This window comes from Rhinatrema bivittatum, chromosome 4 (assembly GCF_901001135.1).
Source record: "Rhinatrema bivittatum chromosome 4, aRhiBiv1.1, whole genome shotgun sequence".
NCBI classification, from domain to species: Eukaryota; Metazoa; Chordata; class Amphibia; order Gymnophiona; family Rhinatrematidae; genus Rhinatrema; species Rhinatrema bivittatum.
The window spans coordinates 294,043,716-294,056,862 of NC_042618.1; the positions used below are offsets into that span (position 1 = coordinate 294,043,716).

The window sequence follows — 13,147 nt, forward strand, 5'->3', positions numbered from 1 at the left end:
AACGGCGGCGGTCCGGAACGGCCCCCTCAATTGAATCCTTTTGTCTTCAGCCGGCGCCATTTTGCAAAATGGCCGCCGCAAAATGGCGGCGGCCATAGACAAAAATGATTCGACGCAGGAGGTCGTTCCGGACCCCCGCTGGACTTTTGGCAAGTCTTGTGGGGGTCAGGAGGCCCCCCCCCCCAAGCTGGCAAAAGTTTCTGGGAGTCCAGCGGGGTTCAGGAAGCGATTTCTTGCCGCGAATCGTTTTCCGTACGGAAAATGGCGCCGGCAGGAGATCGACTGCAGGAGGTTGTTCAGCGGGGGTTCCGGACCGCCGCTGAATGACCTCCTGCAGTCGATCTCCTGCCGGCGCCATTTTCCGTACGGAAAACGATTCGCGGCAAGAAATCGCTTCCTGAACCCCGCTGGACTCCCAGAAACTTTTGGCCAGCTTGGGGGGGCCTCCTGACCCCCACAAGACTTGCCAAAAGTCCAGCGGGGGTCCGGAACGACCTCCTGCGTCGAATCATTTTTGTCTATGGCCGCCGCCATTTTGCGGCGGCCATTTTGCAAAATGGCGCCGGCTGAAGACAAAAGGATTCAATTGAGGGGGCAGTTCCGGACCGCCGCCGTTCTGGACCACCGCTGGATCCCCAGGTAATTTAAAGCATTTGGGGGGGGGGGTTCGGGAGGGTGGGGGATTTAATTTAAAGGGTCGGGGGTGGGTTTTAGGGGGTTTTAGTGTGCCGGTTTTCCTGCCCTCCCCCTTCCCCCGATTTACGATTTTTTAACGATAAATCGGGGGAATTGGTATTGTATCGTGGCCCTAACGATTTTTGACGATTTAAAATATATCGGACGATATTTTAAATCGTCAAAAAACGATTCACATCCCTAGTGGCGATGACATCAGCTAGAAGAGTGAGCGAATTGCAAGCCTTAGTTTACTACCCTCCTTTCTTGGAGTTTTACCACAATAAGGTTACCCTGCGACCTCACCTCACCTTCTTACTCAAGGTCCACTTTTCATCTCAATCAGACCATTACCTTGCCAACCTTCATGCCGAAGCCTCCTCACAACGAGCGAGACCGCCTCCTGCACTCTCTAGACTGTAAACGAGCTATAGCTTACTATAAACAGAGAACTCAGGCTCCTTCCAGACTGTCTTAGCTCTTTCTCTCTTTTAACCCTAATGTTCATGGTCAACCTGTCTCTAAAAGAACTATTGCCAGCTGGTTTTCACAATGCATTCAATTTTGCCACGAGAAGCGCTCTATTAAACTAGATAAAAGACCTCATGCGTACCAGATACAGGCCACAGAGACATCAATCGCCCATCTCAAGAAAGTACCGTTGCTGGACATCTGTAAAGCAGTTATTTGGTCCTCCATTCATTCTTTCACATCGCATTACTGTCTGCAACAACAAGCAGCCTTAGATGTGGCACTTGGCTCAGCAGTCTTGTCAAACCTTCAACACCGATAAGACACTCTACCTTTTCCATAGGTTAGTGTCCTGAACTTCTAACACAAACCTTACAAGGACACAATCCGACAGCTTGGGACTCCCAGACAGCATGGCTAATTCAACCTGCTATCGATGGGGAAAAAAGCAAGCTTGCTTACCATAAACGGTGTTTCCGTAGATAGCAGGATGAATTAGCCATGCGATCCTGCCCGCTTTCCTAGACAGTCAATTAAAAAAAAAAAAAAATTAGTTCATGAATACTAGCTTGTCTACAAAGGGACTGAGGGGAGGACACTGATTCGCGCGGGAAGACGACCGCGCAGCTGCACAGAGTTCACAGCTCTGTGACTCACTGAGAGAATCTCCGCCTACACCGGTTGCGTGCACACTCCCAGACAGCATGGCTAATTCATCTTGTTATCTACGGAAACACCGTTTACGATAAAGCAAACTTGCTTAAACATGAAATCCAGATATCAGATTGGTTATTTTTTCTTTAAAACCCTCTTCTGTTTTCTTTAAAGCCTTTTTCCGGCTTGTGTTCCGCCATTTTTTGAGCATCAAGTAGATGAGTTTGACAAATTAAAGTTTTGATTATTGAGTATGTAAACCCCAAGGTAAAGTTTTGAGTCAATATATAAATTGTTCTTTGAAATGCTTGCAACTAAATTTGATTGATCGTTTTTAAGATTTTTGAGACTGTCACAAAATTAAAACTTATGGGAAGCCAGAACACTCCCTGATGCAGCATGCTTGGCGAAATGCTGGCTATCATCGCAGAATTATGGAAAATTACATTTTCATCTTCAGTAAGGAAGATTACAGGATCTTCACAAATTGTCTATTCTTATCAACTTTCATGATCATTCAGATTTATTTTTCATGTTTTTAAGATATGTGGTCTATCTATGGAGGTTTTTTGACAGATGATTAAGAATCCCCAACTCTGGCGATAAGCGTTAGCTCCGCTTGGTTTCTGAAGTCTTTTTCCTCCATGAAAAATATATAAAGTTAAATAAAATATAAGAATATAAAAAATCTTATTTATATGTAATCAGTGGGGATCACATTTGTAAACGATTGATGGGTATTTTTTCTTTTAGTTTATATTTACCAGGTACCCTGGCCTTGGCTTTTTGCATTTTGACAGTATATTTCTAGACATATTCGACTAGCCCTCACATGTGAGAGGTCTTTCTCTGTTGCTGGTCTGACATGCTTGAACTCATTACCTCTGGCTATTTGCTCCATCACAGGCCCCAAGGAATTTAAAACAGCATTAGAAACCTACTTATTTACACTTGCCTTCAGCCCTTAGAGCCTTAAATCTCCTCTTCTAGGACAAGCAGGATGGTAGTCCTCACATGTGGGTAACATCATCAGATGGAGCCCGGCACAGAAAACATTTGTCAAAGTTTCTAGAAACTTTGCCAGACTTTGCCAGTCAAAGTTTCTAGAAACTTTGACTGGCAGACTGAGCATGCCCAGTCTGTTGCTATCCGTGTGTCCACTCGAGGTCCCCCTTCAGTCTCTTCTTTTCCGCGGTGCAGTAACCTTGTGGTTGTGGAGCTCCAAACCCTTGAAAGCATTTTTGATGAATTTTTCGGGGGGGGTTTCTGAGTCTGGTCCCCCTTCGCATTCGGCATAGGGAAGAAAATGTTCCAAGGAGCTATGTTGATGGCCCTTATTGCAGCCTACCTATCTAAGCAAGTCCAGCAGTTTGCGGAGAGCCTTCCCCTGCAACAGTAGGGAGTCCCTTGCAGCCATTGCCTTGCTGGGACTCGAGGTCAGGTCTACCTATGACGTCTTCAAAACCTCTGCCAGAATAGCCACTGGTGGAGTCTGCGCCAGACAGCTAGCTTGGCTCCGGGCCTGTGACCTGATGTTCAGGATAGGCTTGCGGACCTCCCCTGTACAGGAGAGAACCTGTTTGGGGATAAGGTGAAAGAGGTCATGGCGCAGCTGAAAGATCAGCATGATACTCTTCAGCAACTCTCTGCCAGCCCTTCTGCCGCCAGGAAGTCTTCCAGGCCGGGCTCTCGCAAGCCCTTCTACGTGTCAAGGAAATACTTCCCTCCAGCTGCCCGTACTCGCCTGCCTAGGTCCAGCCCTAGAGGCCGTGGCCGGCAGAGGCGATTTCCAAGGGCCCAATCAGCCCCCCAGCAGGCCCCGTTTGCCGGTTTTTGACTGGCGGCAAGGGGGCATGAGCCAAACGCTGGTTCTCATGGCGGCCGATTCCCCAGTTGGCAGCAGGCTTCTTTGCTTCGCCTGCCACTGGGAGACTATAACTTCGGACCATTGGGTCCTCGCCATTGTCCGCCAGGACTACTGCCTGAATTTCAGCTGGCACCCAGAGACCACGCCACCATGTCCATCATGGGGTACGTCCGCCCATCAGGTCGTTATTCAATCGGAACTCTCTGCCCTTCTAGCGGCAGATGCTGTAGAACCTGTTCCCCACAAGCAGTGGGGCCACAGTTTCTACTTGAGGTATTACCTCATTCTGAAGAGGAATGGCAGCTTAGGCCCCATTTTCGACCTCAGGATGTTGAACGTTTTCTCGTAAGAGAAAAATTCAAGATGGTCTCGCTGATCTTGCTCCTCCGAAGATGAGACTGGCTCTGCTTCCTCTACTTAAAGGAGGCTTACACCCATATTGCAATTGTCCCCCAACCACAGGAAGTACCTCAGCTTTCTGGTGGGGACGGCACATTTTCAATACAAAGTGCTGCCCTTTGGTCTGGCTTTAGCCTTACGCGTCTTCACAAAATGCTTGGCGGCATCGCTTGGTCCACGCCTTCCCGTACCTGGACAATTGGCTCATCCGAAGCAAATCACACTCCTGGGCCATGAATGCTCTAGCCTTGACGGGGAAGTTGATAACAAATCCCAAGGTCTGTAAGGTTTGAACCAAGTCACATCTCAGTCCATCTCCACGCTGGACTTCATCAGTGCCAGGTTGGATATGGCACAAGCGAAAGCTTTCCTGCCCAGGGATCGAGCAGTTGCCCTCTCCTCGCTGGCTACTCTCATTCGCAACATAAAGAAGGTACTGGCCCGTCTGCTAGTCCGCCTGTTGCGTCATATGCAGGTGACCCCCTTGGCCCACCTCCGCATGAGGCACCTGCAGTGGGCCTTGCGGTCCCAGTGGTGGTAGGCATCCCAGAATCCGAAAGTGCTGGTGATGGTCAAAGGACCCTCTTTGTCGCTCCCTAACCTGGTGGGAGGCCTGGTCCAGTCAGCCCGCGCCACCCCAGGTGACCCTCACCACCGATGCTTTGCCTCAGGAGTAGCAGGCCCAAACAGACGGCCTACATACCCAGGGCCTCTGGACTGTGGCAGAGACCCTCGACCAGATACATTTTCTGAAGTTGTGGGCGATCCGGTACGTCTTGTTGGCTTTCCAGGACAGGCTGTCCTCCATGGTCGTCCTCATCAGAACGGACAACCAGGTGGTGATGTGGTACATAAACAAGCAGGGTGGCACAGGTTCCTCCCCCTCTGCCAGGAAGCAATACAGGTTTGGGATTGGGCCCTGTCCAGGCCACATGCCCGCCGGGCCACCTAAACACGCTGGCGGAACACCTCAGCCGGTCCTTCGAGCCACACAAGTGGTCCCTGAATCTGGCAGTGGCAGCAGTCTTATTCTGTCGCTGGGGCATGCCGGACATGGACCTGTTCGCTTCTCCCCACAGTCACAAGGTGAGCATGTTCTGATTCCGGGTAAGGACCGTCCGGCCTGTGACATGTTCTCCCTTCACTAGGGACAAGGTCTCATGTACGTGTACCCCCCTATTCAGTTTCTCTCGAGGACTGACGAAGCTGCAAGAGGACGGAGGGACACCATGATCCTGGTGGCACCCTCCTGGCCAAAGCAAGTATGGTTCCCTCTGCTCCAGGACCTGTCCATGAGCACACCTGTTCCGCTGGGGACAGTTCCCGACCTCCTATTGCAGAACCAGGGCACCTTAAGCCACCCGGACTCTGGGCCCTGGCCCTCGCGTCATGGATGTTGAGCACATGATCCTCCAGCCCTTACAGCTCTCGGATGGTGTTTCCAGGGTCTTGATTGAATCCCGGAAACCTTCCACTCGGAGATCTTACTGCTCAAAGTGGAAGCGTTCCTCCACCTGGTGCGGCAGTCATGGACTGGACCCTTCCTCCTGCCCAATCCCCCGCCTGCTGGATTATCTGTGGCACCTGTCCGAGTCTGGCCTCCAGACCAGCTCGATCCGAGTATACCTCAGTGCCCTCAGCACCTACCTTCAGGGCGTCGCGGGGGTGTCCTAGTCCAGCCACTGGTCGGGCGTTTCATGCGGGGCCTAGTTCAACTGAAGCCCTCGCTTCACCCGCCAGCAAACCCATGGGATCTCAACGTTGTCCTGGTGAGGGTCATGCGGCATCCATTCGAGCCTCTCAAATCCTGTGACCTGAAATTTCCAAGTGAAGAACTTTGTTTCTGGTGGCGATCACTTCCACTCGCAGGGTCAGTGAGATCCAGACTCTGGTTATGTACATTCCCTACACAAACTTTTTCCATGATCATGTAGTGTTGCGCATACATCCAAAATTTTGACGAAGGTGGTGACTGCTTTCCACATCAACCAGTTAATCATCCTTCCCACATTCTTCCAATGGCCTCATTCTCACCCTGGGGAACATGATCTTCATACCCTGGACTGCAAGCGGGTGCTTGCTTTCTACTTGGACCGTACAGCGAGGCATAGACAGTCCACTCAGCTCTTTGTGTCCTTTGACACCATGAGGCTGGGAGCAGCAGTTGGGAAGCAGACCCTATCCGACTGGCTAGCGGATTGCATTGCCTTCTGCTACGAGCAGGCAGGCCGACAGGGTGAAGGCTCACTGCACGTCTATGGTTGCGTTAGTGGCCCATCTGTGTGCGGTCGCCGAAATCTGCAGAGCCGCGACCTGGAGTTCACACATTCGCAGCTCACTACTGCCTCAACAGGGATAGTCGTCAGGGCATCGCTTTTGGCCAGTCTGTTCTCCACATTCTATTCCAGTCTTGAACCCAACTGTTCTCATCATACTCTCTGTAGAGCCAGACTGTCGCTGTTTTTACCACAGCGCTGCAGTTGTGTTGTGCCCATTGGCACCTTGTTCGGCTACTGTGGGGCTCTCTGATCACAGGGGACAGTCTGGAGCTCTGTAATCACCCATATGTGAGGACTACTATCCTGCTTGTCCTAGGATAAAGCACAGTTGCCTACCTGTAACAGGTTTCTCGTAGGACAGCAGGATGTTAGTCCTCAGGAATCCCGCCCGCCTCCCCACGATGTTGGGTTCCCTTTCGTCTTGTTTTATTTTTCGCTCTTATTTTGCTATGTTATGAGACTGAAGGGGGACGTTGCGTGGATGCGCGGATAGCAGCAGGTTGGGCATGCTGTCTGCCAGACAAAATTTCTAGAGATTTTGACAAAAGCTTTTTGTGTCGTGCTCCATCTGATGATGTCACCCACATGTGAGGACTATCATCCTGCTGTCCTAGGAGAACACCTGGTAATAGAAAGCAACTGTGCTTTCCTCTTCATAGATGACCAGATTGAAATTTGAAGCTACAATCTTGTTTTTCTATCTATTTTATCCATGTCAATGTTCATTTTATGCTTTATTTTAAAAGTTTTTCATTTAAATTTATTGTATTTTACTTATTTTTTATAATGCTAATATGTATGCTTTGAAGTAACCCACCCCAAACTTTGGAAGATACGGGATATAATTTCTGCTAGTAAATAAGTAGTGTTCTTCCTGCGGTAAAGTCAAATTTGATCGTGTTGTGATCACTATTGACAAGTGGCTCCAACACTGTTATCTTTCACACCAAATCTTGTGTTCCAATAAGGACTAGGTGTAAAATAATTTCTCTCTTGTTGGTTCTTGTACTAGATGCTCCATGAAGTAAACCTTCATTGCCTTGGGACTTAAGTGTGGTCCTGGCTCAGCTCATTAAATCTCCCTTTGAAATTTTGAGCCATTGGTTTTGAAGTTTCTATCCTGGAAAGTTTTTTGTTTATTTTGGCTGTTATTTCAGAATGAAGAGTAAGTAAATTAGAGGTCCTGGTATTTTATTTGCTGTACTTGCACTTCTTTCACAGCATGGTGGTTCTATGAACTTTCCTAAATTCCTTCTAAAAGTGGTCTGCATTCCACGTTAACCAAGCTATTGTGCTATTGCTGCTGATCTTTCCAAAACCATATGCATACAAAGGAGAATGGGCGCTTTACTCCTTGAATTTAGAGGACTCAACCTCATCAAATTTCTCAGCTCTGTGTGTGTCCTTTAATCTCAGCAGATTGGGACGGGTGGTTGCCAAAAGAGCTCTAATTATCTAGAGTATTGGATAGCGCACTGTTATGCTCTGGCTTATTTACCAATTACAAAAATCTTTCAAGGATCAAGTGAGAGCCATAATGACTTCAGTGGCTCATCTGAGGGCCACTTACATTGAAGAAAGATGAAAAGCTGCTATTTGGTCATATGTTTATTTATTTAGACATGTTGTATACTGTCGTTCCATATATAGATCACAACGATTTACAGGTGACATTCATAGTTATAAATTCAGCAATCAGAAACAAAATGATTGGTTTCAATGTTATTAATCGTCTGTAGGTATTGATTTCTATCTATCTAAAGGCGGTTTCTGGGACATAAGGAATAAAATTAACACAAAAGGCAAGAAGTATGGTTAGTTTCAGAAAAAAAAATGTCATTTTCAGAACTTAGTCTTTTGAGTAGTTTGAGAATCTTGCATTCTTTGTTGATTTATTCTTCATGATACAATTGTCTTTTGTCCTCCTTGTCTTTGTGGCTCATATATTCTGAGTTTTTAAGTTAAATTATATGCATTTATGAATAGCCATGTTTTTAATTTGCCTCTGGTAAGATACATTTTATTTATTTATTTTATTTATTTAAGGTTTTTATATACCGGCATTCATGATATAATCACATCATGCTGGTTTACAGTTAAACAGGGGTGCATAATAAACTTCAGACAAGAACTATAGTGCGGAAGAAAGCAGTTACAAATAACAAGGATGATTAAACTAGGAGAGGAGGGAAATAAAAGAAAAGGTTAACAACAGCTAAAAATATTTACAAAGAGCTGAAATTGAGCTGGCTGTGTTATAAATGTTGATAATGACTCCAGTACAGATTTCCAGAGCTTTGAACCTACTATGGAAAATACTCTTATTTGTGTCAGGTGTGTGCTCCATGTTGTGGGAATATTCAGTAGTTCTTTATTTTGACTACCATTCCCACCATGGACATCAAAAAACTAGCTGATATAACCTCCTATACTATAGCAAAAATAATTAACCTATCACTTAGTGAAGGACTAATGCCAGACTCTCTTAAAGGTACAATAATTAAACCAATACTGAAGAAAAAGAACAGTGACCCAAATGTCTTAAGTAACTATAGACCTGTTTCAAACTTACCCATGCTTGCTAAATTAATAGAAAAAAACAGTACAAAAGCAACTGGCAGAACATCTAGACAACAATAACATACTTTACCTCTCACAACACGGCTTCAGAAAACACTATAGCACTGAAACATTACTAATCTCACTAACAGATAACGTATTACGGGGGTTTGACAGCGGAAAACACTACATTATGATATTACTAGACCTGTCAGCAGCATTTGACACAGTAAATCACAGCATACTAATAAAAAGGCTTGAAGAAATAGGACTACAAAACAAAACAATTGAGTGGTTCCGCTCCTACCTACACAATAGATTTTTTCAGGTACAGATAAACACAATATCAGACAAAATCAAGCTAATGACTGGGGTCCCACAGGGGTCAGCACTTTCGGCAACTCTATTTAATATCTACATGCTGCCTCTATGCCACCTCTTGGCAGGACTAGGTATCATACATTACATATACGCTGACGACATTCAGCTAATCCTACCAGTAGAGGAAACAATTGAAAAACACTAAACTTAGCAATGTTGTACCTAGATATAATAAAACAACTATTAAGCCAAATGGAACTGGTAATTAATATTGAAAAGACAGAATTCATACACCTTGAAAGAAAAACCACTGAATTAATACAGAATCCCATCAAACTTAAAAAGGATCAGATAGTGGAACTAAACGAAAAAGCCAGAAACCTAGGTGTAATAATTGACAATGAACTCAATCTTAAGCAACACATATCAGTGAAAGTTAGGGAAGGTTATGCCAAACTTATGGTGCTTAGAAGGCTAAAACCCCTATTAACCCAAGCGATCTTTAGAACCGTTCTTCAAGCACTTATATTCGCGAGCACAGACTATTGTAACACACTCTTCCTTGGATTACCATATACAACACTAAGACCACTACAAATCCTACAGAACTCTGCAGCCAGAATTCTAACTGGAAAAAGCAGAAGAGATCACATCACTCAAACACTCGCTGAATTACACTGGCTGCCAATTGAACAAAGAGTGCAATTTAAAACACTATGCACAATCCACAAACTAATTTTTGAGGAAAATACTGACTGGCTAAACACTGCACTACGACTACATGTCCCCCAGAGAAATCTAAGATCAGCCAATAAAGCTCTACTAACCATTCCCTCTGTAAAGACAGCAAAACTGACGCAAGTAAGAGAGAGAGCACTATCCCTAGTCGGTCTAATATTATGGAACACACTACCACTCGAAATAAGACTAATGAAAGATTTAAAACTCTTTAAAAAAAAGTTTAAAAACATGGTTTTTCAAAAAGTTTTTCACAATGAGAGTGGGGAGTAAGGAATACTAGCGGACAAGAAAGAGAACTCCGGCAGACTGTTAAAAGTCAACAAATAGCAGTTATCCCTCCTTTATTATTTATTATTTTTTCTCATACCTAAAGATTAATTTGAGTACAGTATTCTCATATGGATATCCTATTATTCATATAAATGGAATTTCCAATCCATAATCCAAATAGCATATATTATTTGATTCATGTAACCAAAACTTTATTGGCACCTACTAGCTAATTTATAATCCTAACCAGACTTATTTATGTGCCTATCTGTAAACCGTTGTGATGGTATACTACTAAACGACGGTATAGAAAAGTTTTTAAATAAATAAATAAATCTTAGTGTTCACTGAGGGTTGTATGGCTGTAGTGGCACGCCTAATAGTCCAGTGTTGTTGAAATGAATGATGTTGAATATTGTCGCTATTACTTTATAGTAGATTCTGGATTGTACTGGTAACCAATGTAGTGCCATCAGTGAGGGTGTAATGTGATCATATTTCTTAGATCCTATTAATAGTCTTGCTGTAGCATTTTGTAGTAGTTGTATGGTTTTAAGTGGCTTGCTGAAAAACCTAGAAGTAAGGCATTACAGTAGTCAATATTGGAGTTTGTAAAACTGTATGAAAGTCCACAAAATTAATAGTGATTTCAGCCTTTGTAGTATACACAGCTTTGTGTAGCCTGTCTTAATCAATTTCTTGATGTGCATTTTCATTTTGAGGTTCTCATCTAGCTGTGCACCTAAATCCCGTACTTGATTTGAGGGATTAATTTGAAAGTTGCCTAGGTCTAAGGCAGGTGGTTTAACTATCGATGAGCTTCTACTCAGATTATTTCAGTCTTTTTAGGGTTTAGTGTCAGTTTGATTTGCGAAAGCTCTTGTATTGCTTTCATGTATGTAGATATTATTGCAGCTGTATTTTCAAATGATCTGGAGAGTGGTATGTAGAACTGCATTTCTGCGTACAAGAAGATGTTTATTTCTAGATTCTTCAGTAATTTACATAGTGGGACGATGTCAATATTGAATAGTGTTGCTGAGCCTTAAGGGACACCTGGATCACACAAGAAGGTATCAGATATCTGGTTGCCCAGTTTGACTTGAAATGTTCTGTTAGAGAGAAATGGTGAGAACTATTTGCTAACTGTACCATCGATCCTAATGTTTCTCAGCTGATCACATAATAGATTATGATCGACAGTGTCAAAGGCAGCTGTTAAATCAATTAGCACTAGGCAATAAGATTCATCTGCGTTGAGTCCTTGTAAGACCGAGTCCGTTAATGAGAAGAGTAATGTCTCCATTGAGTGATGTTTCCTAAAACCAAATTGATTTGGGTATAGGATATTATGATCTTCCAAATGATATTCAAGTGGGGATAACACTGCTTTCTCAAATACTTTGGCTAGAAATGGCAGGTTAGATATTGGGCGATAAGTTGTCCCAAACGTCTGTTCGACCAGACTTATGTTTTAGGATCGGTTTTATCACTGCTTGTTATAAACCTTCCTTCTAATAGTGAATGGTTAATCAGGGGTGTGATTGTTGGAGTGATAACTTGGTGTACTTGTTTTAATGAAATAGCCGGTATTGAGTCACGTGGGTGAGTAGCTGGTTTAATTTTATTAATGATTTGACTAATTTTCAACTTCGATACTCTGTTAAATGTGCACCATTTGACTGTGTCGTTTGAGCCTTCAGGTGCTTTTGTTTGGGGAACTGATAGTGAATTGTTTTTTCAACTTATCGATTTTGTCTAAGAGTATGGTGGCATACTCATTGCAAGAGGACTTTGTGAATTTATAGTTTCTTGATATGTAAGATGTCAGGTCTTTAATTAGATGCTTAACCCTTAAAGAGAAGTTTAAAATTAAAAATAGCCCAGTGAATCTGTTTGACATAGTAATCTTTTTTTTTTTTTTTGCTTTATTGGTTAGTGTTCGGTATTTTATGAGGTAAGACATATATTTTTCTAGGGATTCAATCGAATGACACTTCCGCCATTATTTCTTGAGTTTCCTAAGGTTCTGTTTTGTGCTTCTTAGTTTATCATTGCAATTTGTGGTCTTTCTGTATTTGGTGAAGGTCAATTCTATGTATGTGACAGAGGTGAAGTATTGCATTGGTGGTAAATTACTGTTTTTTCATAAGGAAGGCTGTTGTACCTGGTAGATGAGAGTGTTTATATTGCTGTTACTGAGATGACACCAGAAATATCTTTTTTGTATGGTAAATTGAAATAGGAATGTCCTAGTTCTGTTTTATAGCCATTGTTGGGGGCGGGGGGGGTTAGGGTGGATCCTGTAGATACAGAATATATGTTTACATTTAGCCCCATGATGATCATGTGTTCAGTGTGTCACGCATGTGAGAGCCATCTGTCAAGTGTGTCCCGACAGAAAAAAGGTTGAGAACCACTGGTCTAAAGTGTGGCCTGCTTTGTGCGTTGCATTCGAGGCAAATTGTGACCATCCTATGACTTCTATTGCTTCTAGAAACATTTTACATACTAAGGATCTTGGTGTTTTGTCTACCTGTAGGTTAAAGTCTCCTACAATTATTGTAGATTCTGGTGTAGGATACCTTGGTGAATAGTTCTATTAATGGTGAGCAATCTTTTTGTAGTAAACCTGGAGGGCGATAAAATCTCATCAGCTAAACCAGTCCTTTGGTTTAGCTGATGAGATTTTAGTATTGCCACATCATAGGGTGGGATAATGTCTATTTTGCAGGGTTCTAGTTTTAGTTCTTTTTTTTTTTTTTAACTGATTATGTTCACACCTTTACATCCCACTATTGTCTGGCAAGCATGTCCTGGGAGACTAACTTTGGACAAGCAATTCTGCATAGGCTCTTCACCTAGTAGTCCATTCTCTCCACTGGTGCGTTCTGGGTTGTTTAAGTTGCTC

The 13,147-nt window shown here is 43.7% G+C and overlaps 1 protein-coding gene across 2 annotated transcripts in view; it reads left to right on the forward strand.

Annotated features, from left to right (window-relative positions):
• The window catches only part of ARHGAP11A (Rho GTPase activating protein 11A), a 237,228-nt gene that overhangs the window by 94,009 nt on the left and 130,072 nt on the right, over window positions 1-13,147 (forward strand). The window lies entirely within an intron of this gene.